At 32.7% G+C, this 5,694-nt stretch overlaps 1 long non-coding RNA gene across 1 annotated transcript; it reads left to right on the top strand.

Moving 5' to 3' along the window:
* The first annotated feature begins 1,702 nt into the window (after positions 1 to 1,702).
* Positions 1,703 to 4,650, top strand: LOC107831955 (uncharacterized). Its single transcript, XR_012699273.1, has 5 exons — positions 1,703 to 1,843; positions 1,964 to 2,233; positions 3,269 to 3,335; positions 3,410 to 3,551; positions 4,404 to 4,650. It is a non-coding gene; the product is annotated as an uncharacterized LOC107831955 (long non-coding RNA).
* The last annotated feature ends 1,044 nt before the right edge of the window (positions 4,651 to 5,694 follow it).

The following is a 5,694-nucleotide window of genomic DNA, read 5'->3' as shown; positions in this document are numbered from 1 at the left end:
AGAAGATAAGTGTTGGCGGCTGAGCATCTTGGAATCTAATTACATACATGTTGCTGAGAATTTTCTGTAAGTATACCTGTCGCATCCACATATGTTCGATAAAGAGAATAAGTTATCAATCACAAGAAACGAGTAATGTTCTATAATGGAAAAATGAAATCAATCGACATTCGATCTCTAGTAAATTAGTAGACATCTATCAGTACTAACCTTGATCCATTAAAGAGGGATTGTTGAGATATGGTTCTTGATTCCCAATTAAGGAAACTTCTAAGCCTTTGAGAACTCCTTCAAGCGTTCTTCTCTCAGATGGGAAAAGAAGAAAAGAAAACGTTATCTAACTTATAGGGAGACCTGAACCATTATATAAAAGAGAACATGCGTAACTCTTCAGAAGAGGTAACGTTTCAATTATTGGTCGATCAATAATAGTAACTGAAAAGTTAACGAGTTTCTACACATATAAAGCTCATACCTTACTAAATAATATTTCTGTGGCCTATATACATAATACTATATTTAGATCACTAAAACGATCAATTGATACTAAACCCATGTACAATTTTTTACTACTATATATAAGTGTACAAGGTGTACGAACACTGCCTTAACTAATTGGAGTCCTCATTGAACTAATAAAAATTATTTATGAAAGTCATTTTACTTTGTTTTGTAACCGGAAAGTCATCATACTTTACATATTATAACTCAAAAGTCACTCAACATATTTCGGTCATATTAAATATTATTTTTCATATTTTTTTAACTCAATTATTTAAACAATAAAAAAAAAAGCACCTATTTAAACCGTGACTCAACCCGCTCTTTGACCCGACCCACTTTCTCTTATTTTGGTTACAAAAAACGTAAATATTATTTTATTGTTAATTATCTTGGTTTTCAACATACTGGTTTAAGCAAAGTATTAAATCAAATCAACTAGAAATGGTCGTCTAGTAACATTATCTTTACTATAAGCAATTCACGTTCTTGTTCTAAAACATCGAGGATATTATCTTTTAATTTACTCTTATATTAATATTTCTCAGTCAAAATTTCAAGCATTAATACTTTTTTTATTTTTCCTTCCTCCTTTATATTTTCTTTCACTTCAACGCTGCTAATTTTCTTGTTTTACTTTCAAATTTAGCTCCTCTAGTTTGTTAAGATTAATTCCTTATTCTTTATTTAATACTTTGAAACCAATGTATACATTCAGTATAACTATACTGAGAGGCAACATAATACACTACAACAAAGTAACATTTACGTTTTTTATAACATAAATAAGAGAAAATGGGTCGGGTCATGGAACGACGAGTCATGATTTAAATGGATTTTTTTGATTTTTTAAATGGTTGGGCTGAAAAGAAATATGAAAAATAATATTTAATAAAACCCTAAAAGTGTTGAGTGACTTTTGAGTTATAATGTGCAAAGTATAATGATTTTGTAGTTAAAAAATAAAGTAAAGTGACTTTCATAGACAAATTATATTAGTCCAGTGACCATACGAGAAATTGACTCTAACTAATTGTACAAAAGGTAATAAAAATTGTACTGCATTGTTGGACCTATTTGATTGGTCATTTTGACGCTGTTAAACCTATCTGACTGGTCATTGAATTATGCTGCAATTCTCCCATGGACACATGTATTAGACTTATCCTTCAGCATACACGTGTACACACTTTAGATATAGAATACTATTACTTTAGTTTATTGCTCAGTTTTTGATCCTCCACTAAAGTCGTCCTCCTGAGTTCCTCGGTCTAATCTCCTAATATTACAACCCATTTCTTGCCGAAAGAAGGGAGCATGTAATTGAAGCTATTACTAGCATGTAATTGAACACCTCTAAATCTAGAATTATCTTCACTTTTGCTTGTTTTCATTTTCCTCTGCCTTTCTCTTTTACTCATCAATTAGTATGTTTTCTAACTTGATCTATTTCTCCTTTAAGTGATCTCCTTAGTTGAATTTATTTTGTTCTGGTGAGTATTAATTTATCTTTGGTATTTTCCTTTGTCCTTTTCTATTTTGTTATCTATTTTTATTTATGGTATTCAACTTTTGTTTAATTATCCTCATGTTTTGTTGTGTACATGTAAAACATCGAGGATCACACTCCAAAACTTACATTCATCCCAATCAGCGAAATACAATAACAAAGCCAGAAAACGGAGGACGAAGAATATTTATGAGTTCTGCCATGTTCTTCTATTCTTTCTTGGTGAGCATGTAAATCTTCGACTCTAATATTTTTTTTTTTGTAGACTATTGAGTTATAATCTTCACTAGCCTATAAAGTTATTTTTTACATTTGTGCTTTATTTTTCTTTTTTACTTCAATGTATAAGATTGTTTCCTCTTTTTTCAAAAACAAAGTTGATGAATACTGTATATGCATATGGCTATTTGTTCAAATGCTTCTATGCAAATTTTCAGCTTAGGTGCTCAAATAACAATATAGTACTAAGCACGTTGGATTTCCATCTGGAAAAAATGTGTAATGAAAGGGAACAACATCGATCCAGCGGAGATGTTATACGAAAGGGAAAAAACAATTCAATTATTTTTTATTCCAACTTTTTTTCATAGGTAATATATAACATTAACATCTATCATTTTGCAACCCCGGGACTTATGATGACATAATGATAGGACATTTAAGAGATGTTTTGGCAACTATAGGTATGGCAGTAAAAAATATAGTAGTTGCTAATGTTATACTAAATATTATAAACAATATACTCATGTATCTCTGTGTGAATCCCTTTGAATTTCAATTGTTTAGACTTTTATGTAGTTAGATGAGTGATCAAAGACCTAAGGTGAACTGCTTTTTGTTCACATGATAAGTAAATTAAACATTATTTAAACCATAATTTCTTTAATTAATTATACTATCTTTATCTGCTGATAGTTTATTCCCCTTAATGAACTCATCTTTGTTCTTGATTTGAAATATATTACAATTTCAACTATGGATTCCTTCAAACATGGTAATCAATCCTTGCTTAGGTTCCATACAATTCATTGATACATAACATTTACATTTGCTTTTTCAGAAGAAGAGAATGAATATTATTATTCTTTTATGGTGCTCTACCTCTACATCTTGATCGTGCTACAATTATCAATATCTTTTTGTCAGGTTCATTATTAGGAGAAAGCTTTCATTCGTCTTTGTATGTAGTGTCTATTTAACTACTAAGATATAGATAATTAATTTCATTGATTTTCTTTTCTTTTCATTGATATCTAGGTCAGAAGAAATGTGTATGAAGACAAGATGTTACTTGCGATTATTTAGATTTGACTGAGCAAAAAAGGTACTTTTTCAGTGTAATTTTGCTGCAAATTTATGGTCTTAGCAGCTGATAATTTTTCCTCTTGACCTTGAAAGATCATCGCGGGATCCATTATGCCATATGAAGTGGCATGCTTCTGTTGGGTACTGGCTCATGATAGTTGTTCGACTGATCGACTAAAACAAATTTGCAGAAGAAAGGTATCTAGATGTGCAGCAGGTGTATAAAACAGTTCAGGTATTTCAATTATATTCTTGGTACCCTTTGTTCTTAGAAAAGCTCCTTGTATTTGGCTATATATAATTTTTTCATTATTTGCTAAATCTTCATGAACGTTCAACATCTCTATGCCATGGATCTTGATGATGAAGCCTGCCTTTGCTGTTTACATTCAATTCGGTACCATTGTTGGTCCTATTAAAAATCAAGTTTGCCTTTTTTATTTGTCTTATATGTGCGCTTTAGAGGTGTTTAAGTCTTGACTTTTTATGCAGAAATGAAAGCATAATACAAGTTTTGTTCTTATAAATAATCCTTTTTTGCAATTAGAGATGAAAAGTGTGATTTAAATTCAAGAAGTAAAGTGCTACTACATTGAGGCGTCCTTACTGAAAATTGCTAGAATTGCGCCTAGAAGATTGGAGAGCAATTGTGAAGCATTACAAACTTATAAAATCTTTAGCTACTACTATTTGCTAAGGTGTTGGATTGTTTCAAGTACAAGATGAACAATAGGAGATCTGTAAATCATATTGCAGTTACTTTTATGTGATCAATTGTTACCCTAGTCACTAGGGAGAAAATAACTTGATCTTTTTTATTTGTTGCTTTTCTTTCATCCCTTTCAACAAATTATGCTTTATGTGAGATAAGAATAACTCAAGTCATAGACACTCAACAATTGAAAAAGAGATAGTTGGATCTCTGCTCAGGTTGCATCAACTGTGGTGGTCTACAAGGTTTTTTTATCTGTTTACATATTTCTCAATGTTGATATCGAACTATTCACTATTTTATAGGAAGTTCACTTCAAACTTGAAAGTATTAGTTGTCAAGTTTTAATTCCATCTAAATCATGTGTTGAAGCAGGCGAAGCTTTCTGTCAAGAAAAGGAAAGAAAGTGGTTCGGATCTTACATGGTCGAGCAGGGATGCAGTACTAACTTGCAGGACTAGGGAACTTAATAATGATCAATTTGAGCAATTGTTTGATGGTTATATTGCGAGAGGTGAGCTGAAAATATGCAGTAATTGAGGCTCTTGATTGGTTTTCGGAAGGCACGTGATGTCTTTAAGAATTTTTGGGAAATAATATAAGAATTCAGCCATTGTACCCATGTCACGACCCAAAATTCAACTAGTCGCGATGACACCTAACCCAACCCGTTAGGTAAGCCAATTAACAATAAACCATAATATAATGATAATGATAAGAGTCAAAAACGAAATAACTGAATTTTATACAATTTTTCACGGATTGGTAGTACAAATCATGAGTTTCTACGATTTAGAGTTCACAAAGCTGGTACGAAATAAATACGTCATCTGTTTGAAACGTACATAAGAAGATTTATAAATCTAAAGCTACCAAGAACAAGAGGCAGCTATAACCGGAACACAGGTGCATCTTCAATGCCAGCTCCCGCCACTCGCAGCAACATCAACTCCAAATTCTGCACGCAAGGTGCAGAAGTGTAGTATGAGTACAACCGGTCCCATGTACTCAATAAGGAGTTTGGACAACGGTCAGAATCCAACACCAATAGCGAAGAACAACTCGTAACAATATAATAAAAGCAGCACAAGTAATAACTAAAAGATATGATGCTCAGCTCGTTCACAGTTACGAAAAAATAGGCATGCTTTTCAAGTATAACAGTAAAACCCAAATCTTTCACCGAAATCACCAAAATATGATTAAATCAGAAAACTATGATTTTTCCCAGAAATTTTCAACAACAGATAAGATATTTCATTCTCAGACAGTATGAAAAAAGTACATCTCTATGCCTACATGTCAATGTGCATGTGAAATCATGAATGTCACAAAACCGTGTAGCATGAGGAAATGCATCTCTATGCATGTATGTCAAGTATGCATATCAAATGCAATGAATCACAGTGATGAACTCATGTACTCACACTCTTAGAGTACTCAATCTCACTATCTCGCACTCCCACTCATCACGCTCAATCACTCAGCACACTCAGTCACTTAGCATTGTACGGTACCTGCGCTCACCGCTGGTATGTCAGACTCTGTAAGGGCGGATCCTACACAAGCACTAATATAAGCCAACATGGCATGCTACGGCGTGCAGCCCGATCCCATCATGAATCAATAAAACCTACTGCGGCGTGCAGCCCGATACCATCAACAA

The sequence above is a fragment of the Nicotiana tabacum genome, chromosome 15, assembly GCF_000715075.1.
Source record: "Nicotiana tabacum cultivar K326 chromosome 15, ASM71507v2, whole genome shotgun sequence".
NCBI classification, from domain to species: Eukaryota; Viridiplantae; Streptophyta; class Magnoliopsida; order Solanales; family Solanaceae; genus Nicotiana; species Nicotiana tabacum.
Note: the sequence above shows the minus strand (reverse complement) of the source record. Positions and strands in the feature narration are given on the sequence as shown.